We start from the raw sequence: 21477 nt of genomic DNA, 5'->3' as shown, positions 1-21477 counted from the left end.
GGCGCCCTAGGCAAGATCACCTTCTGGCGCCCCCACCCCCCACCCCGGCCTGGATGGCGGTTTTGCGAGAGGTGGGCGGCGGGGGGATCAGGCAGCGGCGAGAAAGGGCTCCTTTCTCGCACTCGTCCCTCTCCCGCCACCTCTGCAGCTGACAGCAAGGACAGGAGAGGAGCGGCAGGCTGCGGAGCTGGAGGCGCACAGCTGAGCCTGCCACATCCACCATAGAGCCCCCCGCGCTGCGCCTCTGCCCAGCCGCCTTATGCGCCCTTGCGGGGCTTTCTCTGGCAAGAGGGCGAGGCTGCGCTTGGAGGACCCCTGGCCCGTCATCGCCACCGTGGTGACTGGGGAGGGAGGGGCCACCGCCGCCCTCTCAGCTCTCCTTCTCTCGGCGTAAGCCGCGGTGCCTGGGGAAGGGCAAAGGCTCCAGTGCCTGGGCCGTGGGGTGCGCCTCTTTTTTGCACCAGAGGGGAACCACGGAACGATCCAGCTGCCCACCTGCCAGTTTAGGGAGATGGAGGTGATGGTGTGTGGGGGGGGGGAACGTGCTTTATCTGGAAAAGTACAAAACCAGACTTCTCAACACAACGCCAGTACACACCGCTGTGTAGCCCCCACACAATGAAGTGGCAGTGCTTTGTGCTCTCTGGGCTGTTTCAGAGGGGACCTGATTTTAGCATGCCAATTCCAATACCAAGGGTCACTGCCTGAGCTCTGCATTGCCTTCACCCTGCCTGCCCAATGCACACGGGAACACGCTCAGATGTCAGTTTCAAATCCCAGTTTCCCCATATGGTCACACCTTGGGCCAATTACAACCTCCTTGAGCCATCCAAGTTCTGCTTAAAAACTTCTAAGGAGGCAGAGCCCACCTACTTCCGTTTCACCAGGCTCTTCCTGATGATAGTCAGAATCTCAGCACCAGGAAGAACTTTCTGACAGCAAGAACTGTGGGTTCTGACACATGCCTTGGAGCACTGGGGTCCACTGTCCTTCTCCAAGCCGTGAGGTGCATATTTATAGGACTGGAATACAAAATCCTTGTCCTTGGCTTTGAGGTCATAAATACAGATTCATTTGAAATGGTGAATGTTTCGTGGCCCACAGTAACTAATATTGTCTCTTTCCTTAAAAGAATTGGGCCTCGGTTCCGAAGAAGGACAAGGTCCACTTCTCCAGGATTTCAAACAGGAGGAGACATCAGCAGGTAGGTGTTTAATTATGTTGTGGGGCCCTTTTTTTGCTCTGGGCAGAGAAGGGGGGCTGTTGCCTTCATGTCCTTCTTCGGGACTTCCTATCTGCATTTAGTTGGCCCATTTGGGGTGCTTGGACTGACTAGGCTTGCGGGGGGGAGTTATCAAAACCCCTCTTGATGGTCTTCACTACTTCCCACATGCCATATCTCCCTCCCCAAGTCATGACTTGCCTTGCCCTGCTTCATGGGACATGCTTTCCTTTGGGGAAAGCCACAGCTCGGTGGAATAGCACACACTTTGCATGTGAAGCTCCCTGAGATCTTCAGATGGAGGGTGGTATACACAGGGCCGGTGCGTCCATTTAGGCGAACGAGGCAGTTGCCTAGGGCGCCAAAATGGAGGGGGCGCTGGCCAGCCTGCCGGGGGGGGAGGAAACCTTCTCTTGCGAGAGGCAGCGGCAGGATGAGTGCCCCGAAAGGAGTGCTTTCGGGGCACTGATCCTGTCGCCACCTCTTGCAGGGGCGGGCAGCCACGTCTCCCTTCTCCCCGGCTCTGCAAGAGGTGGGGGGAGGGAAAGCGGCCCAGACGGAGCCCTCCCTCGCGGCTTCCTCCCCCCCTCTTTTTCTCTCCCCCTTCTTTCTTTCTCTCTCTCTCTTACCCCTCCCTCCCTCCCTTCCTACCTTCTCTCTCTCTTCCCTCCCTCGCTCTCGCTATTTCCCTCTCACCCCCTCCTCCCTCCCTCCCTCTCTCTCCCCCCCCTCACCCCCTGGGGGGCGCCAGAAGGTGATCTCGCCTAGGGCGCAAAAAACCCTAGCACCGGCCCTGGGTATACAAATTTAATAGTAATAATAATAAAATACAGAAGGTCCTAGCTTTCTCTGGTCTCTCCAGTACCCTCACCGGAAGCCCTGCCATCATAGTCAGAGAGTACAGGACTGAGCCTAACTCAGTACCTGGTAGATTTACATGTTCCTATATTTATACTGGACCATCTCTTTGGACCACAGCCAAATCCATAAGAACCACAGCGGAGTGATTTGTTCCCAGTTTGGTTTCTGCCCCAGTCTTGCTCACATCTATCCCACCCCCAGCACAGTTGCATCCAATGAGGAGGACAAGGAAGCACAGCTGTGCTTAGTAACAGAAGGTGGGAGGCAGAGCAGGAAGAAGCTTGTTTTGTTGTCTTGAGACTGCAGCATATTCAGAAGCTAACCTCAGGTTCAACTGGGCACAGAGAGAAGAAGGGGGAGATGCTAGAAAATTGTAAAATCAGAGGTGCAGGGAACCGGACTCAATCCATACGGAGAGTGTCTTATTTTGCTTTGCAATTTGAATGACATTTTCTTTTTCTCCCTCCCCAAAAGCAGACAGTGAGCAGAACAGTGAGAATTATGGGGAGCCATGCTTGGTGTCACTAGAAAAGGTGAAGATTGAAGAAGAGGAAGATATGTTTGTATATCGAGGACCCCAAGAGCATTTGAGAAGTAACTCAGAGACTGAGAGTGCAGATTCGTCCACTACTCAGGACACTGATATTCATGTACCCCTGAATTTACAGGAGGAATATTGCAAAGAAGAAAGCACAGAAACAGGGGTCATGCACAGCACACCATATCAGTATCAACCACAATTTAATGTACAACACAACAACAACACAGGAGGGGGATCGTGTGAATGCAATGAGTGTGGAATGCGCTTAAAATGCCACAGTAGTTTTGTTAAGCATCAAAGAATCCACACGGGAGAGAAACCATATGGATGTATTTTGTGTGGAAGGCGTTTCAGTCAGAGTGGATCACTTACTCAACATGTAAGAACCCACACAGGGGAGAAGCCATTCCGATGTAATGAGTGTGGAAAGTGTTTCACTCAGCAGGGAAGCCTTACTCAACATCGAAGGATCCACACAGGGGAGAAACCACACGAATGCCAGGAGTGTGGAAAGCGCTTCGGTGAGCGAGGAAGTTATACTCGACATCTAAGAACCCACACAGGGGAGAAGCCATACAAATGCGCGATGTGCGGAAAGTGCTTCGCTCAGAGTGGAACCCTTACTCAACATCTAAGAATCCATACAAGGGAGAAACCGTACGAATGCAAGAGGTGCGGAAAGGGCTTCAGCCAGAGTGCGACTCTTAAGCAACATCAAAAAACCCACAGATAGGAGAAACCGTTTTAATGCTTGGTGTGTGGAAAGAACTTCAATCCAAGCGGATCACTTAATTCAAATCACAGAACACACGCAAGATAATTCGTCGTAACACGTGGAGTGTGGGAAGCATTTCAGTCAGGGCCAGCGCGTCCATTTAGGCAAACTAGGCAGTTGCCTAGGGCGCCAAAATGGAGGGGGCGCTGGCCAGTCTGCCGGGGGGGGAGTAAGCCTGCTCTTGCGAGAGGCGGCGGCGGGATGAGTGCCCTGAAAGGAGCGCTTTCGGGGCACTGATCCTGTCGCCACCTCTCACAAGAGCAGGCTTCCTTTCCCCCCTCTTTTTCTCTCTCCCTTCTTTCTTTCTTTCTTTCTTTCTTTCTCTCTCTCTCTCACCCACCCACCCTTTCCTTCCTTCCTTCCTTCTCTTTCTCTTCCCTCCCTCTCTCTCTCTCGCTATTTCCCTCTCACCCCCTCCTCCCTCCCTCCCTTATCCTCTCTCTCTCTTTCCCTCTCACCCGCTGGGGGGTGCCAGAAGGTGATCCCGCCTAGGGCGCAAAAAACCCTAGCACCGGCCCTGATTTCAGTGACTGTGGAACTCTTACTCGACATCAAAGAACCCATCCAGGAAGAAACCATTTAAATTCATGGAGTGTGGAAAGAGCTCCAATTGCTTACTTCACATCACAGTGTGTGATAAATTATGCTATGTTCCTCATCCCTTCCCCATTCTCCAGAAGGCCCCACAATTTTATGTTGGAAAGTTATTCCATTTTTATTGTAAAATTGCCTGATGTCATTTGGATTTCAGATTTGTTAGTTAGTGCTCAATCCATGGCTTTATTTGATGCTTTGGTTAAGTCTGTGATTTATCCCACTAGCATCTTGACTTTCCTTTCCAATGGAGCTAAAGCTCCAATCCCAAGCAAAGGTTTGCTGGGTTTTATTAATATACGTAATATAGGTATAATACGTAATATAGGTATAATACAGGATGGGTGACACCTGGCTTGAGAGCTGTACATGTGAAAAGGACCTAGGAGTCTTGGTAGACCACAGACTTGACATGAGTCAGCAGTGTGATGCAGCAGCTAAAAAAGCCAATGCAATTCTGGGCTGCATCAATAGGAGTATAGCATCTAGATCAAGGGAAGTAATAGTACCACTGTATTCTGCTCTGGTCAGACCTCACCTGGAGTACTGTGTCCAGTTCTGGGCACCACAGTTCAAGAAGGATATTGACAAACTGGAACGTGTCCAGAGGAGGGCAACCAAAATGGTCAAAGGCCTGGAAACGATGCCTTATGAAGAACGGCTTAGGGAGCTGGGCATGTTTAGCCTGGAGAAGAGAAGGTTAAGGGGTGATATGATAGCCATGTTCAAATATATGAAAGGATGTCATATGGAGGAGGGAGAAAGATTGTTTTCTGCTGCTCCAGAGAAGCGGACACGGAGCAATGGATTCAAACTTCAAGAAAGAAGATTCCACCTAAACATTAGGAAGAACTTCCTGACAGTAAGAGCTGTTCGACAGTGGGATTTGCTGCCAAGGAGTGTGGTGGAGCTTAAAGACCTCCAAAGAAGGAAACTCACTCCACCACAGTGTAGTACTTTACCTGTTAAAATTCATCTTGTTTGCTTTGGCTCAGTTGTCTAATCTGTTAAGGTCATTTTGAAGTGTGATCCTGTCCTCTGGGGTATTAGCCACCGCTCCCAATTTGGTGTCGTCTGCAAACTTGCTCAGGATGCCCTCAAGCCCATCATCCAAGTCATTGATAAATGACTTTATAATTATATTTTGAGAATGATTCTTATTCTTAAGTAGCTGCCTTGTTTTATTATTTCCAGGTGTCCCATAATCATATTATAAAGTTATTGTGTTCTATACTGTAATATAGATCAGGCACTGCTAGGAGTGGTTTGCTTTTGTTTTCCAGTGTATTTCTTATTAATAAAAAAATTCAGTGTGGTGCAAGCAAATTTTTATTCTGAAAGTGTGGCCCAAAGAAATAAGTTTGAGAACTACTGGTTAGCTAGTTGGGGAGGGGGGTGGCTTCTCACGCCGGGGTGTCAGCTACTCCCTTGTTTGAGAGATGGGTGGGAGTGGGGGATGGGCCTACAAGCCAGGTGTGGTTAATTGGGCTGCCGTTGCCCGTTTATGTAGCTTGCTTTTTGTATAAGTAACCAATATAGGCTGGGGCAACCCAGCCAGATGAGTGGTGTACAATTGTTGTTGTTATGGTTGTTGTTACTGAATATACCTTTCATAGGCAAAGCCAGGATGCTCGCCACTTTGGCACCTGGGCTGAGGTGTAGTGGCAAGGAATCCTGCATTGTTTTTGCTATATCTCTATAATAAAGCGCTAGAACTGATCACTCTGGTGTTTTGTGCGTTTTTCTTTGGAATCTCTGCAACTGGGTCCTTCAGGGCCTTGGTCGATGCTTCTCCCGGATCTGTATGTGGAACTGTGGGAATGTTAGGGATGTGGATTAGGATATATTATTAGATAGATCCTATCCAAGCTTGTGTTAGCAAGCTTCCAATATCAGCAGTGACATTCCCCTTTTGTGCGCAGCAAAGCATGTGCGTTAGATTCGCTAGAATCTCTATAACAATATTACACTTTATAGTTCAATATTACACTTCCTGGCAAAGGTCCCCTTTGTCCCTCTTAAAAGAAATACACAACACAGTGTTTATAAAATAAGATAGAGTTTACTCACAGTTTCATCCTTATTTAACAGCATAATCTCAGAAAGGCAGGCTTACTTAGAAAAGTTACAAATATATACATGTGGAGGCTACTTAGTAAAGTAAGACTCCATTTGGTCTCACTCTTGGCTGCAGGCCAAGAGGGAGAACTATCCTAACTGGAGATTATCTGGAGATGTGTTCCCATTGAAGGAGGAAGTAACTAAGAGAGTGAGTGACTGCTGGCTAGGGGCTTAACTAATCCATCTCATTTGCATGTCTGAGGGAACAGGAACTGACCTGTAGTCAGGTGTCCCTCCAGGTGAGTTCCTGTTAGTGGACACTCTAGGAACTGTTGTGACCTGTCTGTCCCAGTGTTCCATCCCACAGGAACTACAGGACAGAAGAGCACCCTAGATGTGGAGGATGGCATCACGAGTTAAGGGTATTTATCACATTAGATAAGATAAGATATCTTTATTGTCATTGTCCCCTTGCGGGAACGAAATTACTCGTTTGCTACATCCACTCCGATAAAGCATTCCGCATAATCCAAAATTACAAAAACCTAATTAAAAACAGTAAATATAATACAAAATAACAAGTAAAATAAGATGACTTCAAAGTCCAGGCTTTCCATTTAAGGCCAAAATTGCTCTAGAGAAGAAACTGTTTCTGAGACGGCTCGTTCTTGCCTGCATTGTTCTATATCTCCGTCCCGATGGCAGGAGCTGAAAGAAATGGTGACCAGGGTGCGCTGGATCTCTTGATATATCTAGTGCTTTTCTATGGCACCTGGTGGTGTAAATTTGTTCTAAGGTGGTGAGTGAGCAGCCAATAATGCTCTCTGCTGTTTTAATAATTCTACACAGCCCTGCTCTGTCCTGGGAAGTACAGCTTCCGTACCACACACATAAACCGTATGTGAGCACGCTCTGTATGGCACAGTGATAGAAGGCAAGCAGCAGCTTTTGTGGAAGATGGTTTTTCCTTCAAATTCTCAAAAAATACAGTCTCTGCTGCGCCTTCTTCACAAGCCCCCTCGTATTAACACTCCAGGACAGATCCTCCTGTAACTCAATGCCTAGACATCTAAACGTTGTTACCCTCTCCACACAAATTCCGTCAATCAAAAGTGGCTGGACCTCGTTCTTCTGTCTCCTAAAGTCCACCACAAGCTCCTTAGTTTTCTTTGTATTTATGAGCAAGTTGTTGACTCTGCACCACTCTGTCAGCCGCTCCACCTCACCTCTATAGTCTGTTTCACCCTCCTTATCAGAGATGAGCCCGATCACGGTTGTGTCATCTGCAAATTTGACAACCCTATTTCTAGGGTGGGCAGCGACACAATCATACGTATAAAGAGTATAAAGGAGCGGACTAAGCACGCATCCTTGTGGTGTTCCTGTGTTAGTCCTAAGCATGTTAGACATATAAGGGCCCTACTTTGCAGGGAAGGCAATTCATGAGTCTACAACCACTTCCCTTTTGGGGTGTTTTAGTGGTAAGTCAGTTGTATGACAATTCCAAGGGGAGCCTTTCAGTTCCAATGTTATGAAAAAGTTAAACAAATCTATAGGCTTCCGAGTAGTCTCCCCATCCCAATTTCCAGGCTAAATTAAACTGAAAAGCCCTGACTCTTCTGAGGCCATCTGCCTATGGCTGCTGTGTGGGAAGGGTATGCAACACAAATCCTGGAGTCTGCAGACCAAAACAACTATATAAAACATTTTTAAAAAATCAACAATAAGCTAAAAAGCAGATTACAATACATGTTCAATATTCTACATTTTTACTGTTTTTTGGGGAGCCGCCCAGAGTAACTGGGGCAAACTAGTCAGATGGTCAGCATATGTAAATATGTTGTTGTTGATGATCTGGGTAGGCTTGCCTAAAGAAATAAGTTTTTTGCAAGCCCCAAAAAGAGTGAAGTGCAGGCACCTGCCTGGTGTCAACAGGCAGGGTATCCTGCTCAGGAGTTCATGAAGAAGACCACTTTTCAGCTGAGCCTTACAGAGAATCTCGGCTATTAAACTTGTATGCTGAAGTGCCATTTTCTCAGAAGGTTTGGGAATAGAATCATAGAATCCTAGAGTTGGAAGAGACCACCAAGTTTTTAATGTGTGATGTCATATTGTGCTTTCAGGGGCGTACCCAGGATCAAAATTGGGCGGGCAAGGGGCGGGGGCAAGGGGCGGGAGGGGAGGGGCCACAGTGTGAATGTGGGTGGGGCTACATTGCCTGCGCTGCCCAGCTCTTCCAAGGAGGCGGCCCCAGGCTCCCGGCTCCCAGCGCGAAGCTCCAGAGGCGCGCGGGGAACGCGAGCCTGTGGCTGCCTCCTCCACTTACGCTCCCCGCTCCCGCTTAGCGCTCCTCCGCTTATGCTCCACGCACGCCTCTGGAGATTCGTGCCGGGAGCGGGAGCCTGGGGCTGCCACGCCTGCGCCCCTCAGCCTTTTGCTTCCAGGGGGGGCAATTGCCCCCTCCTGCCCCCCTGCCTACGCCCATGTGTGCTTTTATTTTATTTTGGGGGGGGAGCTGTCCAGAGTGGCTGGGGGCAACCTAGTCAGATGGGTGGCATATGATCATCATCGTCGTCGTCGTCGTCAGGCTGCATAGGGTGGACCTGAGTGTAGAAATATTTCCCATCTTTAACACAAGGAGAATTATTTTTCCCCACCCATTAAACAGTAAATTTATACAGCTTGCAAAAAATGTGAAAGTGTTAAGTAGAGTGAAGAACAGCAGAGCCACTGTAGGAAAGATTTCAAGTATGCCTTGTTATTTGTAATGCTATGCAATGCACCATCATTTAAAAGTGCTACGGTAGCAAGAAACTGGCCCTTGCCTCAAGCTGTAGAATGGTTGACTTGTCCTGGGGGGAAGGGAGGGTGGTTTATTCTGCCATTAAAGCACCACCAAGTTTGCTTTACCAATGTGGCCTCTGGCTAAGAAGCAAGCCTGGGTAAAGCAATTGGAATTTGTGAGACCCTGGCATAGGTCTCAAACAGCCCCGAACCAAACCTCTGGCAAGAGGAAAGAAAGGGGCTCCACTGCAGTGGAACAACATCCATTCAAGGACAAAAGGTCCAAATTTCAAATAGAATTGTTGGAAGGCAGAACTAAACTATTGTCAAAAATGTATGATTTGTTGTTAGAATGGTATACAAAAGATGAGTTGAGAAAAGATGTTATGATTAAATGGGCAAAAGATTGTGGGCATAATATTGAATATGACGCGTGGTTGAGATTGTGGAATCAAACATTGAAATTTACAGCATGTACCTCCCTGAAAGAAAATGTTTTGAAGATGATGTATAGATGGTATTTAACTCCAGTAAAATTGGCTAAGATGTATAGAATGAGTAGTAAAACTTGCTGGAAATGTAAAGAAAAGGATGGTGAATTTTATCATATGTGGTGGACATGTGATAGAGTTAAAAGATTTTGGGAAATGATATATAATGAATTGAAAAAGATGTTTAAATACACCTTTCCCAAAAAGCCAGAGGCATTCTTGTTAGGAATTATGGGAGGGGAGATTGTAAAAGAGGATCAAATATTGTTTATGTATGCGACAACCGAGGCCAGGACTTTATTGGCCCAAAAATGGAAAAATCAGGAAATACCAACGATCGACGAGTGGCAGACGAAATTGATAGACTATGCTGAATCAGCAAAACTGACATGCAGGATCCGAAACCAGGGAGAGACAAAGTTCTGAAAAGACTGGAGTAAGTTTGTGGACTATATGGAGAAGAACTGTAGAAGTTTAAAAACACTTGCAGGATTGAAATAAATCCTACGAAATGACTGAAGTGAGGACAATAAACTGCGAGACAGGAGTTAATAAGAAAACCACGAGAAGGGAGGGAGGGAAGTCAAAGCTCGGCAGAGCTGGTGGAGAAGGGTGAAGCTAAGATGAATTGTACTAAAAATGTTGTTTTGTTTGTTTTATTTGTCAAAATTGGAAAAATTGAATAAAAATCATTATTAAAAAAAAGGAACAACATCCATTCAAGCACTTCTGCCCCAGCATCACATTGGACTCCTGAATGGCCAAAGACAAGATTGCCAGAAGCCCCGGAATACAGGTGCATATAGGGGAAGCTATTCTCCTTATGGTGCAACATTAAAAGTGTTTGACAAAGCCAAGCAGGGTCTGGTATGGTTCTAAATGGGATGGGAGACTGTGTGTTTTGAGACCTGTATTACAGCAGAGTGTACTAGATGGGTCTTTCCCAACTTGATGAATAAGAAAGTCCATTTGGCATGAAGTACAGCCAATGTAACAAAAAAAAACTTTGTTATTTTTAGAAAAAAGTTTACAGTACAGTATTTGGAGTTTTAATCATACAGACACCAATATTTTAACAGCATTATACAAACAAGGGAAAAGAAAGGAAAACATGCTTATAGATATAGGGCATGGAGACCCATTCTTGGACCATAGACAACAAGACTCTGTGGACTATAGAGAAAGGCAACCTCCAGCTAATAAGGCCCAAATATAAGGGACCCAGGTGGCGCTGTGGTTAAACCACTGAGCCTAGGGCTTGCTGATCAGAAGGTTGGCGGTTCGAATCCCTGTGACGGGGTGAGCTCCCGTTGCTTGGTCCCAGCTCCTGCCCACCTAGCAGTTCGAAAGCACATCAAAATGCAAGTAGATAAATAGGAACTGCTACAGCGGGAAGGTAAACGGCGTTTCCATGTGCTGCTCTGGTTTGCCAGAAGCGGCTTTGTCATGCTGGCCACATGACCTGGAAGCTATACGCCGGCTCCCTCGGCCAATAATGCGAGATGAGCGCGCAACCTCAGAGTCGGTCACGACTGGACCTAATGGTCAGGGGTCCCTTTACCTTAGGATAAATATAGACATTCTAAAGCTAAGTTGCTGAATTACAACTTATCACCAAGCTCAAAACCATGGAGGGACCTGGTTTGAACAGAGATATCGGATTCTTATCTCATTATACATGATAAGCGATCTTCAGCCATCTCAACCCTTGCTTTTTCATGCAAAACCATTTGCAGTCGTTTTCGGTCATCAACAGCTATCAGTCAATCACCCACTTCCACCACCCTTCTGAGTGATCCCCCCTCCCCTCCCCATCCCCACCCCTCCCCACCCCTTCTCTACATAAGTGCCTGGGGACTTCTATTTCACTGTATCTGAAGAAGTGTGCATGCACACGAAAGCTCATACCAAAATAAAAACTTAGTTGGTCTTTAAGGTGCTACTGAAGGAATTTTTTTATTCTAAAGCTAGGCAGTACTGTCTTGGAATTCAAGTGGAAAGAGAAGAAGACGGTACATTTCTTCTTAGCCAAAAGCAAAAGATTTCTGAACCGATCCAAAGCATGAAGATGCAATAATAATAGTAATAATAATTTATTATTTATACCCCGCCCATCTGGCCGGGTTCCCCCAGCCACTCTGGGCGGCTTCCAACAAAACAGAAATTCTAAAATACAGAAATCCATCAAACATTAAAATACAGAAATCCATCAAACATTAAAAGCTTCCCTAAACAGGGCTGCCTTGAGATGCCTTCTAAAGGTCTGGTAATTGTTGTTCTCTTTGACCTCTAGTGGGAGGGCATTCCACAGGGTGGGTGCCACTACCGAGAAGGCCCTCTGTAACTTGGCTTCTCGTAGTGAGGGAACCGCCAGAAGGCCCTTGGAGCTGGACCTCAGTGTCCGGGCAGAACGATGGGGGTGGAGACGCTCCTTCAGGTATACTGGACCGAGGCCGTTTAGGGCTTTAAAGGTCAACACCAACACTTTGAATTGTGCTCGGAAACGTACTGGGAGCCAATGTAGGTCTTTCAGGAGCGGTGTTATGTGGTCTCGGCGGCCGCTCCCAGTCACCAGTCTAGCTGCCGCATTCTGGATTAGTTGTAGTTTCCGGGTCACCTTCAAAGGTAGCCCCACGTAGAGCGCATTGCAGTAGTCCAAGCGAGAGATAACTAGAGCATGCACCACTCTGGAGAGACAGTCAGTGGGCAGGTAGGGACTCAGCCTGCGTACCAGATGGAGCTGATAAACAGCTGCCTTGGACACAGAGTTGACCTGTGCCTCCATGGACAGCTGTGAGTCTAAGATGACTCCCAGGCTGCGCACCTGGTCTTTCAGGGGCACAGTTACCCCATTCAGGACCAGGGAGTCCTCCACACCCGCCCGCCTCCTGTCCCCCACAAACAGTACTTCTGTCTTGTCAGGATTCAATCTCAATCTGTTAGCCGCCATCCATCCTCCAACCGCCTCCAAGCACTCACACAGGACCTTCACCGCCTTCACTGGTTCTGATTTAAAAGAGAGGTAGAGCTGGGTATCATCAGCATACTGATGGACACCCAGCCCAAACCCCCTGATGATCTCTCCCAGCGGCTGCATATAGATGTTAAAAAGCATGGGGGAGAGGACAGAACCCCGAGGCACCCCACAAGTGAGAGCCCAGGGGTCTGAACACTCATCCCCCACCACCACTTTCTGAACACGGCCCAGGAGGAAGGAGCGGAACCACTGCATGACAGTGCCCCCAGCTCCCAAGCCCTCTAGACGGTCCAGAAGGATGTTATGGTCGATGGTGTCAAAAGCCGCTGAGAGATCCAGCAGAACAAGGAAACAGCTCTTATCTTTGTCCCTAGCCCGCCGGAGATCATCGACCAGTGCGACCAAGGCAGTTTCAGTCCCATGATGAGGCCTGAATCCTGACTGGAAGGGATCCAAATGGTCCGCTTCTTCCAGGCATGCCTGAAGTTGTTCAGCAACCACTCACTCAATCACCTTGCCCAAGAATGGAAGATTTGAGACTGGGCGATAGTTGACCATATTGACCGGATCTAAAGATGGTTTTTTAAGAAGCGGTTTAATAACCGCCTCTTTCAGCGGGTCTGGGAAGGCTCCTTCATGGAGAGAAGCATTTACCAGCCCGCGAAGCCAGATGGCCTGGGTTGCTGTGCATAAGAGAAACCTGGTGGACAAGCAGCGCCAAGAACGGGCCCATCGGCTTCATCCAACCAGGTCTCTGTCACACATGCCAGGTCAAATCCTCCACCCACAATCAGGTCGTGAATGGCAGTGGTCTTATTCATCATCGACCTGGCATTGCACAGCAGCACCTTCAGGTCATGTGGGTATCCCTTGCTGATTCCAATATCCGTCCGGGCAGGACCAGACCCAGAGGCAGGGATAGTCCTCAGACAACGACTAAGTCTGCCTCCTCGGTAATGACATGGTCTGGTCTTAGCGTAACTCCTCCTCCTACCCGTGACCACTGAGATCGGTTGTCCCAGTGCATCACCCCCTGTGGAATCTGCCCCAGCCATTTTGTTTGCTGGGACCCCCTCCCGGGCAGCCCTGACCCCTCCCCTTAAAAACAAAATAAAACCTCTGTAAAAAACAGCAAAGAACAGAACAAAAGAAAAACACAAAAACACAATAAAACAATAAAACCAAAAACAATAAAAATTACAAATACACTAAAATTTAACAGATTCCCACACCCAACTAAAAATCCCTCCCTAAAACCTATGTAAATCAAAAAATACAGTAAAACAATACAAAGATAGAAAATTACAAACTAAAATTGACCCCTCCCCTTAAAATCAAATTTAAAACCAATACAGAAAACAAACTAATACAATAAAACAATACAAACAAAGACAGAAAATTACAAACTAAAATTAACCCCTCCCCTTAAAATCGAATTTAAAACCAATACAGAAAACAAACTAACAAACTAAACGATAAACAAAAACCAAAAACAATAAAAGTTACAAACACATCAGAATTACAAGAAAAGCAGCAGCGGCACTGTTTCAGGCCTCCTAGGAGCCTTAAAGCTGTGGTAGAGTATGGGTCCCGCCCCCGGGCCCCAGGTGGAAGTGGGCTTCAGGGGGAGCAGTCCTCCCAAACACTCCCTGGCAGAGCAGCAGCAGCAGCAATGTTCCAGGCCTCCCAGGAGCCTCAAAAGCTGTGGTGGAGTGGGGGACCTACCCCAAGCCCCAGGTGGAAGTGGGCTTCAGGGGGAGCAGTCCTCCCAAACACTCCCTGGCAGAGCAGCAGCAAGAAGCGCACCCATTTGCCAACCCATGACTTTTAAAAACATCCAGATGATTCAAAGCCATTGCCAGACAACAGTGAGTACAGGTCAGTGACTGGAAAGCTTTTGTGTCTTGTTACTTACATGTAGACCTGACTTAGCTAGTGTCATGGGAATTCTAAGCAGAAAAATAAGTGCTCCCACTGAATAGGACTGGGTCGTTTGGTGGTTCGGTACTTACAGGGTACAATAATCTGTAAATTAAGATTACCAGTTGTTCAATCAATCAATATTCAATTCAATTCAATTTATTTATTATTACGGCCGAGGACCAGTTCATAGAAAAATATAAAATACAGATAAAAATAAAAAACGGTGAATCCCTTTTGAAAGAACAGTTTCAGGGGGCATAACGTATATATGACGCTTTGTGGAACATTTAAAATACATTGTTAATTATATATACAATGCTGAAAGTTTAACCCTTAAAATAGAAGCTGCAGAAAACTGAGCCTAACTCGCTCGGGTACCATATGTTGGGAAATTCAGACAGACTCGGGAGAAAGTCTGTGTCTGCATAGTTGGGCACAGAATCTGGCGACCGCCCTGGTTATCTTCTGGTCAATATTTTTATTACGGTCAACGACCAGCACACACATATAAAACATAAAAACGATCAGAAATACAATCTAAAAATATTCTAGAAATATAGACTAATAAAATTTACCATCCTTAAACCATTGTACTGTATAGGAATGATTGAATAAAAATAGCGCTACATCAGAGGATGAACTACAACAAATAATGACTCTGATTCTTCTCTGGCTCTATCATAAAATAATATGGGTGCTACTAATTAGGGCGGACCAAATCTTGATGGCTTTGGCGCAGAATTTTGCTACCTTGGCTGTCACATTTGAATTAGAGTCTGAGAGAAGCCATGTCAAAAAAATAAACAACTATCTGACTTTTAAAAGACATCTGAAGGCAGCCTGTTCAGGGAAGTTTTTAATGGTTGATGTTTTATTATGTGTTTGTATATGTTGGAAGCTGCCCATAGTGGCTGGGGCAGCCCAGTCAGATGGGCGGGATACAAATAATAAAGGTATGATGATGAAGATGATGATGATGATGATGATGATGATGATGATGATGACTTACGGTACTTTTAAGATACTTTGACCCTCTAGGCCAGGCATTCCCAAACTTCAGCCCTCCAGATCTTTTGGACTACAATTCCCATCTTCTCCGACCACTGGTCTTGTTAGCCAGGGATCATGGGAGTTGTAGGCCAAAACATCTGGAGGGCCGCAGTTTGGGGATGCCTGCTCTAGGCCAATGTGGTGTAGTGGTTAGAGTTCTGATGAATGAGCAGGAAACACTTGGGACCCAAAGATTATGTTGGTTTGGAGGACGTAAGGGGAATTTATAATTTCAGTTAGTTACCTAGTTTATTTGTTATATTGGTTTTGTGAGTGTTTGCAGAGTTTGCCAAAGTATAACAGTGTAATGCAATTGCAACAGCCTATTTCATTCCACAGGCAGGCATTTGCTTCTTATGTATCTTCTTATTCTTGAAAGCCTAATAAAAGTTATCCCCCCCCCCCAAATAATGAATAAGAAGTATCTTATTAAGATCCACAATGGGGAAGGAGGGAAGTCAAAGGGCATTATATATTTATGTTTTTATTTCGCTTGTCTGTGTAAAATGGAAAATGCAAAAAATTATATATATATATATAAAAGAAGCATCTTCACCTCAAAGCGAAGGCTTGAGCAGTTGCTTGTTTTGTCTGAATATAACCTTGAGCTTCTCTCGTAAGGTTCTCCAAGAAATGTGGAGCAGGCAGCTGATAAAACTGTGGGTTTCTTCCCCCAACATTGACCCTACAGTATTTTTCATCTGGTAGAGGAACACTTGCAAATATTGCACAGCTTTGTGATCAAAACTATGCAATCGGCATTTAACAAACAGTGTCATAATAAAAATGTGTGCACGGGCACAACAAATAAGCATGACGACAGGAACTGGTGTTGTCCCCACACACTTAAAGAAAATATTCTTCGTTGCTGGTTTTGTGTGCTGTTCAAGAGCTGCAACAGGGAAGGTCAAAGTCTCAGAGAAGAGTGACCAAGATCATGATGTGCCTTAGGATGGACGGTTGAGGGAAGTGGGTATGTTTGTTTAACCTTGGAAAGAGAAAGACGAAGAGGTGATATGAAAGCCATCTTCAAAGATCTGAAGGGCCGTCATGTGGAAGAGGAAGCAAGCTTGTTTTCTGCTGCTCTAGAGGGGAGCACCCAATTAACAAGAAAGGAGATTCCAACTAAACAGGGGCGTACCCAGGATTAAAACTAGGGGGGGGGGATCGGGAGCGGGAGAGTGGTGAGCGCGCTGGGGCTGCTGCTGGCGTCGGAGCAAGAGCCGAGCCCTTTCCCTTCTAGGCTGTGTCGCCAGCGGCTGCCTTCCTCACTTGGCTGCTGCCTGTTTCATCACTTTATAACCATTTAATTTTTTTGCTTCTGGGGGGGCAGCTCCCCCCGCTGCCCCATGCTGGGTACACCCATGCAACTAAACATTGGGAAGAACGTTCTGATGGCAAGAGCTGTTTGACAGTGGAATGGACTCCCTTGGAAGGTGGTGGACTCTCCTTCAGTGAAGGTTTCTAAGCAGAGGTTGGGTGGCCATTGGTCAGGGATGAGATTGAGACTGAGATTCCTGCATGGCGGGGATTGGAATAGGTGACCCTTGGTCATCTGCAATACTATAATTCTATGACCAGCTAATTCAGTCTTTTGTTGTGTTGTTTACAATGACTTCTGTTCTGAATGGGCCTGACTCACCAATGTACAAAACATTTTGAAATTTAAAGGTTTTTAAAGAAAGTTAAGGAATGGTTTTCAGACCTGGGTGTGGGTGTGCAAAGGAAATAACAAATAGTGGTTTCTTAGGGGTTTTTTCACCTTTACTCATAGAATCCTAGAGTTGGAAGAGACCACAAGGGCCATCCAGTCCAACCCCCTGCCAAGCAGGAAACACCATCAAAGCATTCTTGACATATGCCTGTCAAGCCTCTGCTTAAAGACCTCCAAAGAAGGAGACTCCACCACACTCCTTGGTAGCAAATCCCACTGCCGAACAGCTCTTACTGTCAGGAAGTTCTTCCTAATGTTTAGGAATCTTCTTTCTTGAAGTTTGAATCCATTGCTCCGTGTCCGCTTCTCTGGAGCAGCAGAAAACAATCTTTCTCCCTCCTCCATATGACATCCTTTCATATATTTGAACATGGCTATCATATCACCCCTTAACCTTCTCTTCTCCAGGCTAAACATACCCAGCTCCCTAAGCCGTTCCTCATAAGGCATCGTTTCCAGGCCTTTGACCATTTTGGTTGTGAGCTTTGGTTGTGAGCTACTCCTTGTGAGCTTAGAGACATACTTCAATAGCCAATGTTTATGAAAGTTCTGTTAATTGCGACTTCTTTTGTGTCTTCTGAGTTGCCCTTCAATGCCACCTCTGCAGGTACTTTGGTACTGCATGTACCAAAAATGCATCTTTCCCCATCTATCCCCCTCTCCTCCCAAAATCAACACCTCCTGCCCTTGGAAGCCTAATAAGCTGTTGCAGGAGAGAGACTGTGAGGAACAACATGAGGAAAAGAGGGTACGAGGGATCTTTTCACAGGTTTTGTTCTTTTTTTCATTATGGTACTCCCAGATTTCTAGTCTCCCAGCAACCGATGATGATGAAGGCAACAGTCACACAGCCGTTTATTCCATCTCCCCAAAGTTTCACTGCTGGTTTCCAGATTATATCAGAGCTTTCGCAGGACGTAAAAGCCACTTCCAGAAAACTACTGGAAATCTGGTGCCCACTTCCATGTTTTATTCTGTGGGAAAATATGTTTGCAGTCCTGTCCCGTCCCCACACAAATAATAATCTGGAAAATCACAGGAGTGAAGTAAGGAAATTTGGGGCAGTAGATGAGCAGACAGTTCTTTCCTTCACTTTTCTGAGGGGTGTGTGTGTAATGGTGAGGGGGAGACAGAATCACACATGTGGAAAGGGTAGGGGTCCAATGGGGCTCATGGCTGTGTCACACCATAGCCACTGGTATGAATGAAAGTGAGTGCCACATGCTGTTCTCTCAGCCAGAAAAGCTGCAATTCCATAAAGCAAGAGTTGCTGTAGTGTGAAAGAAGCATTAGAAAAACGCTAGCATTATACTTTTCTCTCATTGCTTGGGAGAAAAGCAATGACAAACCTAGACAGCATCTTAAAAAGCAGAGACATCACCTTGCCGACAAAGGTCCGTATAGTTAAAGCTATGGTTTTCCCAGTAGTGATGTATGGAAGTGAGAGCTGGATCATAAAGAAGGCTGATCGCCGAAGAATTGATGCTTTTGAATTCTGGTGCTGGAGGAGACTCTTGAGAGTCCCATGGACTGCAAGAAGATCAAACCTATCCATTCTGAAGGAAATCAGCCCCGAGTGCTCCCTGGAAGGACAGATCGTGAAGCTGAGGCTCCAATACTTTGGCCACCTCATGAGAAGAGAAGAATCCTTGGAAAAGACCCTGATGTTGGGAAAGATGGAGGGCACAAGGAGAAGGGGACGACAGAGGATGAGATGGTTGGACAGTGTTCTCGAAGCTACGAACATGAGTTTGACCAAACTGCGGGAGGCAGTGGAAGACAGGAGTGCCTGGTGTGCTATGGTCCATGGGGTCACGAAGAGTCAGACACGACTAAACGACTAAACGACAACAACAGCATTATACTCAGGAAAACTAATGAAAATTTGAATGCCACTCATTAACTGAATTTTGTTCACTGCTGGAGATGTGTAGCAGCTCCTCGCATTATCCTCCATGAATGGGTTGCCTTACTCCTACATAAAAAGAGTAGATCCATATTTCATTTTCTCTCTGTGGCTTGCAAAGTCTGTGTGCAGTCTGCCAGAATCTGATTGTAGTGGGGGAACCTGGGTGGCTTATTTAAAGAGGGGGGAGCAAATTGAGAGAGAGATGAGAACTCCCACTGGTAGCATTGCAAAGCTTTGTGTTTGTTAAGGCTGCCCCCAGCTGGGTGCTTCACAGCTTACAACTAATCTGCATGAGAGTTTCCTTCAGCCTGAAGAGGATATACTGCCTCAAGCTGTCTCTTTAAGCAAATAGCTGAAAATACCAGGAAACAAACAGCAGCCAGAGTTTATGCATGTTGCCAGAAAGTCCATGAGTGAAAAGAGTCCTCCTCCTCTTCTTTTGCTTTTGGGAACTCTACAAAGCAGGTAATTGTGGCAGGTGCATTTTTTTAACTGTACAATTCAGCCACGCTGGGTGAAGTTGCACTGTGTGGAAATTCCCTCCTCCTCTGCCCCACTCATCTTCAAAATTGCTAGACAGATGCTCCAACTGCCCCTGTTTTGCTTTTTTTAAAAATTGGGTTTTATAAACAAGGATAATTTTATACAATAAGTATACAGAGATTTATCATGTCATTTGTATATCACAAAAATAGCATAATATCAGCACTTTGCGGAATTCAGAGCATGGGAAGTCACCCAAAGATATAAAATTCGGCATTTATATTTGGATTTTTTTTTATTGTATTGTAATTTGGAATATTTTAATGTGGTTTTTATTGGATTATTAAATTTGAAAAACAAAAAACAAAAACAAAAAATAGCATCATAAATGTGGGAAAATATCTACAACATGTGTTTCATTATTAGTGGTCAATGTATAAGTTCTTGGTTTACAAATTGGCTTAAACAATTAGGAAGAGGAAGAAAAAAGGGGGAAAGGGGGGGAGATTGTGGGGTGGGGTGGGGAGTTATGCTTCCATTGTATTATTCAACTTAGTGGGGGGGTGGCAGTGTTACTTGTACGAGTTCTCTTACTATTCACTTCTTGTATTTCCTTGGTGGTGAGAGAGGTTGGGGCGGCTTAAGGTGTGCTTGGTTGGGTGTAATGAGAATTATTTTTTGTGCGAGTTTGCGTGTAGTTTTGAATTAGGTGTAAAAATTTTCTGCCATTTGCGAAGTTGGACTAAGGGAATCCAGATTGGGAGGGTTTGAAAAGGTAGGTTAATTTTGGGAGGGTGATCATTTGCCCACAGGTAAATTTCGCATGGGCGCAGGTGACACTGTGGGTTAAACCACAGAGCTTAGGGCTTGCTGATCAGAAGGTTGGCGGTTCGAATCCCCGTGATGGGGTGAGCTCCCGTTGCTCAGTTCCAGCTCCTGCCAACCTAGCAGTTCGAAAGCACATCAAAGTACAAGTAGATAAATAGGTACCGCTCCGGCGGGAAGGTAAACGGCGTTTACGTTTGCTGCTCTGGTTTGCCAGACGCGGCTTAGTCATGCTGGTCACATGACCTGGAAACTATCTGCAGACAAAACACCGGCTCCCTTGGCCTATAGAGCGAGATGAGCGTGCAACCCCAGAGTCATCCACGACTGGACCTAATGGTCAGGTAAAGGATACCTTTACCTTATGTATTGCAGAAGCCATAACTGCTGTGGTGACAGATATCACTCTTATGTGATTGTAATTGTGGGGCACCGGAACCGTTGCATCACATAATCCTTGATTGTGCTCTTCACTCATCGGCCAGGAGCAAGTTTCTTGCTCCATATCTAAAGGGAATCGCCGATGATTCGAATGAAGCCAAACTGAGATATCTACTAAATGATGAAGACCCCTCAAGATCACTCATGGTTGCCAGATTCTTGATCAGCGTCCTACCCCTAAAGAAGAAAAACGGACTCCTGTGCGGCTCGGATAACCCTTTTAAACCATGATTTATGTTTTAGGATGTAATTAGGTGATATCAACATTGATGTCTTTTATTAATTTATGAGCAGAGGGCGATGTTTATGTTGCAAATTTATTGTATTGTATGTTGTTGTTGTTGTTGTTTCTGTTTTGTTTTTTGTAGTTTTTGGCTGTTTTAAATTTGGAGGTTTAAGTACATATATGTTGGTATGGGAATTGTTGGGTGATGGGCCAATGGCCGTAATAAATATCAATCAATCAATAAATCAACTGCTGTGGTGCTCTAGCAGCACCTAGTGGTTGAACACTTACATGGCAGTGAAGTAGTTCAAGCTCATAACCTTACCGGTATGTTTTGCAGCCCGGGCCACCATGTGTTACAAGGCCATTATAGGCAGCGAGGGTTGGGCTGCCATTGTGTTTTCTTAACCATCCATGCCCAACCCCTGGTCCTGCACACCCACCCCATCAACAGCCCAGAAGACCCTCCACGCCCAGAACATCTGCTCATCCCAGTGGCAACATTCTCCCCAAGAGAAAGCAAAGTTTGGGTGAGCTTTCAAGCAAGGGATGGAATTCCGCTGCAGAAAAGAAGTTGAAGAAGTTGGGGCTTGTTCCTGG

The sequence above is a fragment of the Zootoca vivipara genome, chromosome Z (genome assembly GCF_963506605.1).
Source record: "Zootoca vivipara chromosome Z, rZooViv1.1, whole genome shotgun sequence".
Lineage (NCBI taxonomy): Eukaryota > Metazoa > Chordata > Lepidosauria > Squamata > Lacertidae > Zootoca > Zootoca vivipara.
This window is presented reverse-complemented; position numbering follows the sequence as displayed.